Below are 12,701 nucleotides of genomic sequence, written 5' to 3'. Positions count from 1 at the left end.
CATTGCCTCATGAGAGATCTTTAGTTGTGGGGTGTGGGATCTAGTTCCCTGACCAGGAATCAAACCTGGGCCCCCTGCATTGGGAGCACAGAGTCTTAACCACTGACCACCAGGGAAGTCCCTATCTACTCTCTTTTAGATTTCCTTCCCACTTAGGTCACCAGAGATCATTGAGTAGAGTTCCCTGTGCTACACAGCAGGTTCTCATGAGTTATCTATTTTATACATAGCGGTGTATATATGTCAATCCCAATCTCCCAATTCATCCCATCAACCCCTTTGATCATTTAATACAGGGTTAAAAATTACACGTGTGATTTAACACCAAAAATATGACGGGGTGCCAGGTAGGATTTTTCTTGTCCAAACTGATGCTAAGATTCAATGCTTAGAGGAAGGGCATTCCAGAGAGAGCCACCACAAGGGGCTAATAACGCCTCCTTGTAGGGTTAAGCCCGAGGTGTCAGACCTGCTGCTTCCTCATCCATCAGCCCGACCCTCCTTGCCCAAGCTCTGCCATCCCAGCCTCCTCTTCCATCACTGGGAGAGGAATTGATTAAGTGGGTGAGGGGAGAGGTTAGTCATGAATCACAGGCCACCTGGGGGAGAGGGGGTAGGGAGGGTGCAGGGCTTGTGTCGAGAAGCCTATTCCTTCCTCCCCTTCACAAAATCATTTGGGTCACCAGGACATTGAAAGGAATCCACTTAGCTCTCTCCCCAGCTGGCCACTAGTGCACTTACTGTCCAAGCAGAGCTGAGCATGGTGAGGGGGTCTTGGAAGAGCTTGTCTTGGGACAGCTGGTGTACAGGGGTCTCATGAACAAGAGGACTGGTGTCTATTTCTCACAGAGAGATTCTGAAGGTGGGGAGGCTTGGCCAGCTGATTTGAAGGAACAGTGGCCTGGTGAAGGGTAGCAGGGTTCTCAGTGGTTCCCGTGATTCCCCATGAAGGAGAATGGTACAGGAAGGGGAGGAGACGCAGGACTGCCCAGGGAGCCAAAGGAGGTGGTACCCCACCAGAAGAGGGCATTTGGGGGTGAGCTAACAGCAGCAGCAGGAAGCATGGCTGCCCTTCTCTGAGGAGGTGCTTCACCATGGAGAGGGCGGGGGTGACCCTGCACACCATCCCTTAGGAAGCATCCCTTTGCTTCATATACTAACTATATGTCTAAATAGTTACATTTAAATAGAATCACAAATGAATTAGAATTAAGAACACCAACAATAAAAAAGGCAAGCCTGCCGTTTCTATCCCCTTCCTGCCCCATCCTTGAGCTTGGGAGGAAGGGGAGGAGGAGAGAAATTGGAGGTGAAATTGGATTGGACTGAATTATCATAACCAAAGGATCCAAAAGTTCTGAGATTAACCTGACCACCCTATTTTATTTTTTAAAATTTTTATTTATTTATTTTTTATTTTTGGCTGCGTTGGGTCTTTGTTGGTGTGCGCGGGCTTTCTCTAGTTGCCGCAAGGGGGGGCTACTCTTCATTGTGGTGTGCGGGCTTCTCATTGCGGTGGCTTCTCTTGTTGTGGAGCACGGGCTCTAGGTGCGTAAGCTTCTGTAGCTGTGGCACACGGGCTCAGTAGTTATGGCTCATGGGCTCTAGAGCGCAGGCTCAGTAGTTGTGGTGCATGGGCTTGGTTGCTCTGCAGCATGTGGGGTCTTCCCGGACCAGGGCTTGAACCCGTGTCCCCTGCATTGGCAGGCAGGTTCTTAACCACTGTGCCACCAGGGAAGCCCTGACCACCCTATCTTAAAATGCAACCCAGGCCCTCCTTCCTCTGCTGCACATTTCATTTTCTGTAGCACATTATGTGCTATATATTTTACTTATTTGTTATGTTTTATTTACTGTGTTTCTCTTCCTCTCTCACCTCTGCCTTCATCCCCAAAATGTAAACTCCTCAAGAGCAAGGATCTTTGTTTCTAACTGATGTTTCCCTAGCATCTAGAATTATACTGGCCATTTTGGTAGCCCCTCATTACATGTGACTACTTAATTTAACTTAATTACAATGAAGTAAAGTTTAAAACTCAGTGCTTCAGTTGTACTAGCCACATGGAGGTGCTCAAGAGCCACCTGTGGCTAGTGGCTACCATATTGGTCAGGACAGATATAGGCTATTTCAACACCACCAAAATTTTATTGAACATTACTGACCTAGAACAATAGCTGGCATGTTGTAGAGCTCAATACGTATTTGTAGAACAAATGATTGAATGGCTGAGATGTTTTAAGACAAGATAGGCCAGTGGTTAAGAGAAGAGTATCTAGAGGCAAATTGCTCTACTATTAGTAGTTGTGTAAACTTGAGTAAATTAAGTCTGTGCACCATCATTAGGCAATTAGCTATTTATGAACATTTTAAAAGTGCTTTTAGGGAATTCCCTGGCGCTCCAGTGGTTAGGACTTTGTGCTTCCACTGCAGGGGGCACAGGTTCAATCCCTGTGGGAACTAAGGTCCCACCAGCCGTGTGGTGCAGCCAAAAAAAAAAAAAGTGCTTTTAGAAAATTGATTATTTTTTGCAAACACAGACAGATATAACCACTGAAAGGATACACAAATAAAGGGATACATCCACTCTTTGGAAGGCCCAGTATATTTGAGGCAACGTGGCCTAGAGATTAGCACAGGCTCTGGAGTCAGAGGCCTGAGGGGGAAATCCCAGTATCTCTTCTTCCACTGGGGTGAGAATAAAGAGAAAGATTCAGTTCTACCAACTGTTGCGTTAAGTACCACGCCGCCCATGCCTGTGCCTCTCAGCCTGCCATTTTTACGCTCCATGTGGTCTCACCAATGAAGACTTCCACGTGCCACATTCTAACCCTCTCTTTCTCATAGGATCCTTTCCTCACTGTGTGTAAAATACTAAAGCATCGCATTCAACTAATCCCCAAATAAAAATCCATTATTCAAAGCATTATTCAACACCTCTCTTCCAAGCTTTGTGCTAAGCTCTGGAAATCTGGAGATGAAAAGCAAAGCTTCATCTCCCAAGTAGCGTCTACTGCGGGGAGGGAAGACAGTTTACTGAGAATTATAGAGGCATGTCAAAGGTGCTGGCAAGCAACAGAGAAAGGGCACATAACCCAGCCCAGGAAACCAGGAAGGGCATCTGGAGAAAGTGATAGCTGAGTTTTGAAGTATTAGTAGGAGTTATGAGTAGGAGTTTCAAAGGAGGGAACAAACCATACAATTGCAAGGAGGGGAAAACAGTACGGAAAAGTCTGGGAGCCTTGATGCTTCAGTGCAGAGTAGGAGGTGAGGGGAACAGGAGCAGGGCTGCTCTGTAAGGGTCCCACGTGCCCAGCTAAGAGTGTTGAGTTTATTCAGAGGGTGGGAGAGGGAGCCATTGAGTAAAGTAGGCATTCTTCATGTGAATGTGGATGTGTGGAGAGGTAGCACACAGAGGAGGTTGAAAGCATGGACTCTGGAATTGGACTGTCCTGTCCTCCCATTTGATGGCTTTGTGATGGTGGGCAACTTCTTTAAGCCTCAAATTCCTCATCTTAAAGATGGGAGAATGGGGCTTCCCTAGTGGCACAGTGGTTAAGAACCTGCCTGCCAGTGCAGGGGATACAGGTTCGAGCCCTGGTCCAGGAAGATCCCACATGCTGCAGAGCAACTAAGCCCATGCGCCACAACTACTGAGCCTGCGTGCCACAACTACTGAAGCCCACGCACCTAGACCCCATGCTCCGCAACAAGAGAAGCCACCACAATGAGAAGCCCGCGCACCGCAACGAAGAGTAGCCCCCGCTCTCTGCAACTAGAGAAAGCCCGCATGCAGCAACGAAGACCCAACGCAGCCTAAATAAATATATAAAATTAAAAAAAAAAAAACCAGGGGAGAATGGTGCTACCTGTGTCATGGAATTTTGTGAAGATGAGATAATACATATAAAGCACTTAGTACAGTGACTAACACATAGTAAGTGGTCCATAAATGCTAACTATTGTTATCAATCACTGGAATAATTGATAATTAGGTTTCTTGTTTGCCTCATTTTTACAGTAAATGAATTAATTTTATCACAATGATAGGAATTTAACATGTTGTTTTTTGTACCCTAATAAAAAATAGAAACGTTTGCTTATTCATTCAACAAATAGTGATTGACCATAAATGGTGTACCAGGCACTGTTCTAGGCTCTGGGGATAAAGCAGTTAACAAGGCTGACCAAGGTCCCTGCTTCCATATCCTAGTCGGAGAGGCTAATGTAAATAAATAAAAAACAGGATTGACAAGATCTGTAAACTCTACGAGGCAGGGAGCTGGTCTGTTTGTACTCTGATGTATCTCGAGTGCATGAGATAGCGCCCCCTGCAGGCATTCAATGAATGTGTTGAGTGAATGGAAAATCATTTCAGGTAGTGATGAGTGCTAGGGCCACGTGATGGAGCCGGCAGGTTGCCTTCACTAGATGTGAAAGTGACTGACAAAGGGACTGGTCAGCTAAGTCAAGAAGATGTGAAGGAGCCAATCACGGAACAATCTTTGAGAAGAATATTCCAGGCACAAGAGTATTTCATGCCAAAGCTAACAGTCCTGAAGCAAGGCTCTACAGAGAACAGGAAGAGGGCCCAAGTTACTGGGGTGCAGTGAGCAAGGGGTACAGAGAGGTAGGGAAGGAGGTCAGAGCTGTAGGCTAGGGCTGGTCATTTACCACATTTATGCCTATTTCCTTGCCCTGCACAGACCCCACCTGGTAAGATTTTCTCTTCCTTACTTCACAGTGTCTGTGGAATAGATTGCTTCTTATGTTGGCTGCTCTCACTCTTGTGTAATAGAAATATCTTTTGATTGGCACTTTATCTGCTCAGTGTTTCTGGCTGTGTTGGGTTTATTTTGTGAGATTTGATGTAGTGATAAAGTGAAATCTTGCCCTCTGGGGGAAAAAATTCTAAGTGCAAGGGGGAGACTTCAAGATTTTAAATTGGTGGAAAAAATGGCCTAAATTAAGTTATTAAGGATCACTTTGCTGGTTGGGTAGAGAAGAAATTGTAGGAGAGTGAGAATGAGGGGAAGGGGACCAGGCAGGTGACTAGTGAAGCAGTCAAGGCCCAAGACAATGAGGGCCTGGACTTGGGGTCTAGATGGTGGGAAGAGGGATGATGGGACCCCCAGCACAGGCTCTGATCACTGTAGTCTTTTGGTGGAAGTGTGCGCATGTGCGTGCACACAGACACACAGACACACACACACACACACACACACACACACACACACGGTATACATGTTTTATGTAACATGAGATTATTCTCGCCGCCAGAGGGCACCTGAACGTTACAAATGTCTCCAAGGGTCAGAGCACATTAACTCAGGCAGAGAAGCAGTTTCCCCGAGGGCACAAGTTGAGAGGGCCAGGAAAGCAAAGAGAAAACAATCTCAGCTGAAGCTACAGCCTTTGCTTATTGGAACTTGAAACGTCTTCTTTTAAAAATTATATTTTCTTGCGATAGCTCGCATAATAAGCCAGTAATTTGGACTTTCATATATTACTGTTAGTTAAATGATACGGCCAGTCCTCCCAGTGGATGGATGGGAGAGAGGGAGTCTGACAGACAGGAGCTGGGAAGGGAAGGCTCATTTGCAGAGGAGCCTTTGGCCAGGGTGCCAGGCCCGGCTGAGGCCCAAAACAGGGCGGCTCGGAGAAGCCCGAGGGCAGCAGAGAGAAGGGCGCCTGGAGAGAATGAGTATGAAAAGGTGCGGGGATGGGGCGACCGGGGAACTTTCAGACACTTCAGAACATGGCCCGAGGACAGTTTTGCCTGGAAACATCTCTGTCATCTCCAGAGATCACTTGCTAAGTGCTGTTTCACCATAATTCTCTGTCTTCTGCTGGGCAATACACGTTAGCATATGATCCTGGTCTTTGATAAACTTAAAAGTCCAAAGCAATTTTATATATAAATATACTGAGAATGAGTCATTTTACACAGAGAGGGAAAAAGCAAGCATCTAGACGTCTAATTTGAAGGGCACAAAACCACTTCCTTTTCCATCTCATCTTTCATAAACGCTGCCACGGCGTGTCTCAAAGCCCCCTCCCCCCTTACCTTGTCCTTGGCTTTGAGCACTGAAAAGACTTTTGAGTCTTGTGAAAAGACTCACGTCATCGGGGAGGCTTCTCCACCTGGGCCCCCCAGGAGCCTGTGCCTGTGTCACTTTGCACCGTTGCCTTCTGTGTCTTGTCACACCACCTGCTAACCTAAGTGCGACCCCGCCCAGATCACCAGCCCCTTGAAGCAGGAATGAATTCTTACTCATTTTTGTATTCCAAGGAGACTAAAACCTTATTTTCACATAACAAGAACTACATGTTTATGCTGATCCCATATATCTCTATTTATTTTATATAGGTACACATATATATTCATCTATTTTAGGCTGTGTTTGATACTCTAGTTTGCCCTGGTTTATAAACTAGAGTAGCTGGGAATATATGTATATACAGGGAGAAGATAAAAATTTCCCACTTTGGAAGGTGTGGAGACACTCTTACTCCACCTCTGAAAAAAGACAAATACTCCATCTAACGCTCTGCCCCACACAGCCATGGCCCACCCAGACCAGGAAACCTCGGGACAGGCTTCACCCCAGCTGAGCCATCCAGCCTCATTCTCTACCTCCTTCTGTGCCTTTAGCTGGTACACTGCCTTTGAAAGATGCCTGTAATAATTTAACACTTTTGCGAGTGGGGTCACAAGTATATTGAAATGGTTAGCTAAAACTGCTGGATAAGTGGGTTTATTCTGCAGGCTTATTTCACAAAGAACAAACCTCAGTGCCTCTGGCGACCTGGCTAGTTGGATTTTCAAATATTTCAAATTCTTGGACTCCTTGTTACATGATGTCATCTTCTGCTGTGACACACAATTACCCTGCATCGGATCATCCTGATGTTATTCAGAAATTTGAGAGACATAGAGAACGGACTTGTGGTTTTCAAGGGGGAGATAGGGATGAGGGAGGGATGGATTGGGAGTTTGGGATTAGTAGATGCAAACTGTATACAGGATGGATAAACAACAAGGTCCTACTGTATAGCACAGGAAACTATATTCAATATCCTGTGATAAACCATAATGGAAAAGAATATGAAAAAGAATGTATATAAACCTATAACTGAATCACTTTGCTGTACAGCAGAAATTAACACAACGTTGTAAATCAACTATATTTCAATAAAATAAAATTTTTAAAAAAGAAAATTAAGTGAGATAACAGATATAAATTGTTTAGTGCTCAATATGGCAGTTAATCTTGTTATTATCATTAATTACTACACTGCAGATATATATGGCACCTCCCAATTTTGTTGGAAAAGTTTTACTTTTTTGTACTCTTTTACATAGACGCATTGAAAATTGATTTAAAGTTGATTTTAGGGAAGAAGGATTATTTTGCACATCAAATAAAGTATACTGATTCTATGAAATGGAAATATTAAATCGTAAATCCTGGATATTCAACAATGTCTACCTACATATAAAGTAGGTAAACAACAAAGTCCTACTTTATAGCACAGGGAACTGTATTCAATATCTGTAATAAACCATAACGGAAAAAAAAACAATGTCTACCAACCCTGAAAATAAAATAGAAAATTGTATAGCTAAAAATAAATATATTGGTATCAATGTAAACTAGTATATAATAGACAACAAAGCAACATATTTATTGGAAAATGAAGTCACATATACAGGCGATGCTAGTGATTGAAAAGCAATTCATAATGTAGATTAAATTTGATTGCATATGAAGTATATGCAGACAGAGCAAGTCTAATGTAAAGTAGAATAAGACAATTAGCAAGGGCTTCCCTGGTGGCGCAGTGGTTGAGAATCTGCCTGCCAATGCAGGGGATACGGGTTCGAGCCCTGGTCTGGGAAGATCCCACATGCCGCGGAGCAACTAGGCCCGTGAGCCACAACTACTGAGCCTGCGCGTCTGGAGCCTGTGCTCCGCAACAGGAGAGGCCTCGAGAGTGAGAGGCCCGCGCACCGCGATGAAGAGTGGCCCCCACTTGCCGCAACTAGAGAAAGCCCTCGCACAGAAACGAAGACCGAACACAACCAAAAATAAATAATAAATAAATTAAAAAAAAAAAAGACAATTAGCAAACATTTTGATGGATGCATGAGCAAGTAGTCACAGTACCTGTAAAACTCATCTGTGCTGTGACATTTGTGTTCCACTCTCCTGGCACTGGGGAGAAGTGGCTTCTCTATTTGTCCTATTGTGATCCACTAGCATGAGCAGTTTGGCAGCAAATGTCAGATTAGCAGAATATTTCTAACTTTTCCTGTATCTTTCTAGGTGTGTTATTCATTTAGATATTTCCCAGATGTATTATTTACTCAGATGTAGGGTGTTTCATAGAATTAGCATAGTAATTTTTGTTTAAAACTTTTTTCTTTTGGCTGTGCTTTGCAGCTTGTGGGATCTTATTTCCCCTACCAGGGATCGAACCCGGGCCCCCTGCAATGGAAGTGCGGAGTCCACTGGACCACTGGACCACCAGGGAAGTCCCTAGCATAGTAATTAAATAATGTAGGAAATGAAACTGGGATAGATTAGATAGTATGGGAAGGAAGTTCATGAAGATGAAGTGAAATTACTTGTACCATTAAGCTAAACTGCTATTTTAATATCTTTGTTGCTCTTTTGTAACATTGTATAACTTAGCCTGTTTTCAACATTTCTATATAATTATTAATACTATGCATAACAGTTTTACAGTTTAGTGAACCACCAGTTATTGAATCACACTTCTAACCTGTTAGCTAACAAATTTCAAATTATCATTTATTCATGGAGTGCTTTGGAATTAGAGTGTATATATCATTTGAGTGGAGTGTGTGTGTGTGTGTGTGTGTGTGTATGTGTGTGTGTGTGTTACATGGCAATAAATATAACTATCACATTGGACTCGAGGTGGCTATCAGCACAGGCTTCAACCACTGTATTCTGGCAGCTGGCCCAACCCTTTCCCTTTGTATCTGGTGACACCCGAGGGCAGGTCTAATTCTCAGAGCTGGTCCTTCCTGTCTGCCCATCCTGCTGCAGAGAGCCAACAATGCCTATCTATGTGTCAGGATATGACCCCTCCTAAACTCTCAGGCTCGCCTCACCCAAGGATGTACTATAATCAGAACATTTGAAAAACTCTTCTCAATATCGAATGCTACATGCACATATTGCTTTACAACACAATTGATGCAATATCAATATTCCTTTTACTTAGATTTCCGCCTTTGAATCATAGATTCCAGAGGTCTGCCGCACCATGAATTGACTGGAATCAATATTCTCCTGATTTAAAAAAATTCTTTCATTTCATTTTCTTTAGCATCTGCAAGTAGAAATATATTACAGTTCTTAAAAACAACAGCAATATATTCTCCCTGGACTATCTGATAAGGGTTGACTGATGAAAGTTCACCGTTAGGTCCAGAAGTAGTAATTGCTGAAAAAAGTTGGCCTTGGTGCTCTCCAGGTGTGCCCCATTTAAAATCATAAGGCATTCTTATAAAGAACAGTGTTTACTAGCCTTCTCAATAATTTAGCATCAACCAAAATTGTTTTCTGCAGGAGCTTTGGAGTTGGCGAACACATCTATGTGCTGGGAGGGTGCAAAATTTTATATAAATTGAAATATGAACTTCTTAAAAGACCATCAAGATGGTTGGAAATGGAAAAAAAGAACCCCGGCAGAACAGACTGGTAAAGTGAATGGGCTTAATTAAAAGTTGGCCAAGATGTGGTGGTAGCCCTCCTTCTCCTCTTTCACCTCCACCTCTACTTCCACCTCCTTCTTCTCCTTCTGCTTCCTTCTCTTCTTCCCTCTTCCTATTACTCCTTGTTCCTCTTCTGTTTGAATATTGTTTTCATTATGAAACATAACATGTGACCAGGAGAGTCCATGAAGCTGAAATTATGGTTTAAATAATTACTATAAACACAAATCCATGCAGTCATCACCAGCTCAAGAAAAAGACAGTTACCCGCTCTCCTGTGTGTCCCACCCCGCTTATAACCTCTCCAACTCCCCAATTCTTTTCCTTTTCCTTTAGAATTTTACCACTATGTGTGCATATCTCAACAGTATTATTTGATCTTACCTGTTTTTGACTTTTATGTAAGTGTAATCATACTATAGGAATTTTAGTGGCTTGCTTATTTTCATTTACTGTAATGATTTATGTTACTGTGTATAACTGCAGTTTACTTATTCTCATTGCTATATAATACTCTATTGTGTATACCACATTTTATTTATCCATTCTACTGTTGGTGGACTTTTGGGTTGTTTCCAGTTTAGGCTATTAAGAACAATGCTGCTAAGAACATTAAAAAAAAAAAAAAAAGATGTGATGGTAGCAGGTCTCCAAAGATGGTCCCAATGAGCCACTCCTCCTGGAATTTGTTTATTTTTAAAGATTTATTTATTATTTATTTATTTATGGCCACATCGGGTCTTAGTTGCGGCACGTGTAATCTTCGTTGAGGCGTGTGGGATCTTCGTTGTGGTGCGCGGGCTTCTCTCTAGTTGCGGTGTGCGGGTTTTCTCTTCTCTAGTTGTGGCGTGCGGGGTCCAGAGCGCGTGGGCTCTGTAGCTTGCGGCACATGGGCTCTAGGTGAGGTGCACGAGCTCAGTACTTGTGGCCCCGCAGCATGTGGGATCTTAGTTCACTGACTAGGGATCGAACCCAAGTCCCCTGCATTGTAAGGCAGATTCTTTACCACTGGACCAGCAGGGAAGTCCCTACTTCTGGAATCTGAAGGGAAATGTAGTTCCCTCTCTTAGAATCTGGGCTGGCCCTGTGACTCATTTTTTTACCAATAGAATGTCATAGAAGTGATGTTATGTGACTTCCAATGCTAGGTCATAAAAAGCTGTGCAGCTTTAGCCTGCGTCTGTGGAACCCTCACGGCAAGGCAAGCCAGCTTGCATGTAAGAAATTCAAATACCCTAAGGTGCCATGCTGTGAGGAAGCCCAAGCTAGCCAAGTAGAGAGGTGTAGGGAAGGAAAAGGATCTCTTTTCCATTTACCCATTGTAGGTTCATTGGCTGGGTCTCTGTAAATTAGACTGACAAAAGAGAGGTTAACAAGAGAAAAACAAATAGAAGTTTATTAACACATGCGTCATGCATACACATGGGAGCACTCAGAGATGAGTAACTCAAATGAGTGGTTATAACTCAGGGTTATAGAGCATCTTAACAAAAAAGCAGTACATTTTTAGAGACGGATGAAACCAAAGCGAAAGACTTTGAGTTTCTAGGGCAGCAGATCGTGAGAAGGCAAATATATGGGGGAACTAACAGAAGTTAGAGGTTAGTGAGTAAAGTTGGTTATGTGGATTCCTTTAGTGTCATCTCTGGGCTGACAAGCATCTAGAGTTGTTTTCAGTGATTAATTTTTGTTCTTCCTGGTAGAGGAGGGTGGGGACATCTCTACAAACTTATGTCCTGCTTTTGGGCAAACAGAGGGAAGGCAGAGAGGTTTTTTTGTGTTTGCTTCTTCTCAAATGCTTACAGCTCAAAATAATCTTTATACCAAAGAGGGATATTTTGGGCTGGCATATTCTGCTATCTCTCAGAGGCCATGTAGAAAGAGAGAGAGAGAGTTGCCCAGCCAGCCCATTTCTTCCAGCCATTCCAGCTAAGCCATCAAATATGTGAATGAAAAAGCCATGTTGGACATCCAGTCCAGACTAGCTGCTATCTGACTGCAACCACATGAGAGACACCAAGCAGGAACCACCCAGCTGAGCCCAGTCAACCAGAGAGCCATGAGAGATAATAAATTGTTGTTTTAAGCCATTTAATTAAGTTTTGGGGGTGGTCTGTTATGTAGCAATCGATAACTGGGATGTAGAATGATTTTGTTTTTTTCATTTTCATGGCAGGCTTATGGAGTCAGTTAGTGTAGAATTTCATGAGATATTTAGGACAAAGTCACTGATGTATGTCTGGACCTATTTCAGTTGATTTGCTGCCCCTTGCCCAAGGCACATTGCTCTAGAAAGTGCACTTCAAGGGGGCACTGGGAAGAAAATGACTGGTGAATCAACGCCAGAAAAGAAGGAGGACGAAAAACATTTTCTTTTAGACTACGTTTTTGTCACTTTCATAAATGATTGCTCTGGACAATTGCACAAGTTACGGTTTTTCAAAGGACAGATCTATTCTTATTTTTCTCAGAATGTATTGAAGTTCTCTTGTGGTTTAATTTGTGGCCAGCTAGAGCTACTCTATTAATTATCCTTATTGTGGTAATCATTTCATGATGTATGCAAGTCAAATCATTATGCTGCACACCTTAAACTTACACAGTGCTCGTTGTCAATTATATCTCAACAAAACTGGAGGAAAAACAAACACCCCACCACTCCCAAATAGAGTGCATTTCTTGTAGGCAGAAAAAAAAAAAAAAAAAAAAAGGAAAGCATCCTTGAGTATACCGTGTTTAGCATTGTCACAAAAGTTCTGCCAGGGCTAGTGGATCTTAGCAAGATCTGTTCAACGTAAGCTGTGTTTTCAGCATCACAAAAAATTCCCCACCAGGGCTTCTCTGGTGGCGCAGTGGTTAAGAATCCACCTGCCAAGGCAGGGGACACGGGTTTGAGCCCTGGTCCGGGAAGATCCCACATGCCGTGGAGCAACTAAGCCCGTGCACCACAAC

At 43.2% G+C, this 12,701-nt stretch overlaps 1 long non-coding RNA gene across 1 annotated transcript in view; it reads right to left on the bottom strand.

Moving 5' to 3' along the window:
• Positions 1-12,701, bottom strand: part of LOC309615705 — an 88,819-nt gene that overhangs the window by 7,511 nt on the left and 68,607 nt on the right. The window lies entirely within an intron of this gene.

Source organism: Balaenoptera borealis (genome assembly GCF_965194805.1).
Source record: "Balaenoptera borealis genome assembly, chromosome: 18".
Classification (NCBI taxonomy): domain Eukaryota; kingdom Metazoa; phylum Chordata; class Mammalia; order Artiodactyla; family Balaenopteridae; genus Balaenoptera; species Balaenoptera borealis.
The sequence above is the reverse complement of the archived record's forward strand: the minus strand, read 5'-3'. Positions and strand labels throughout refer to the sequence as shown.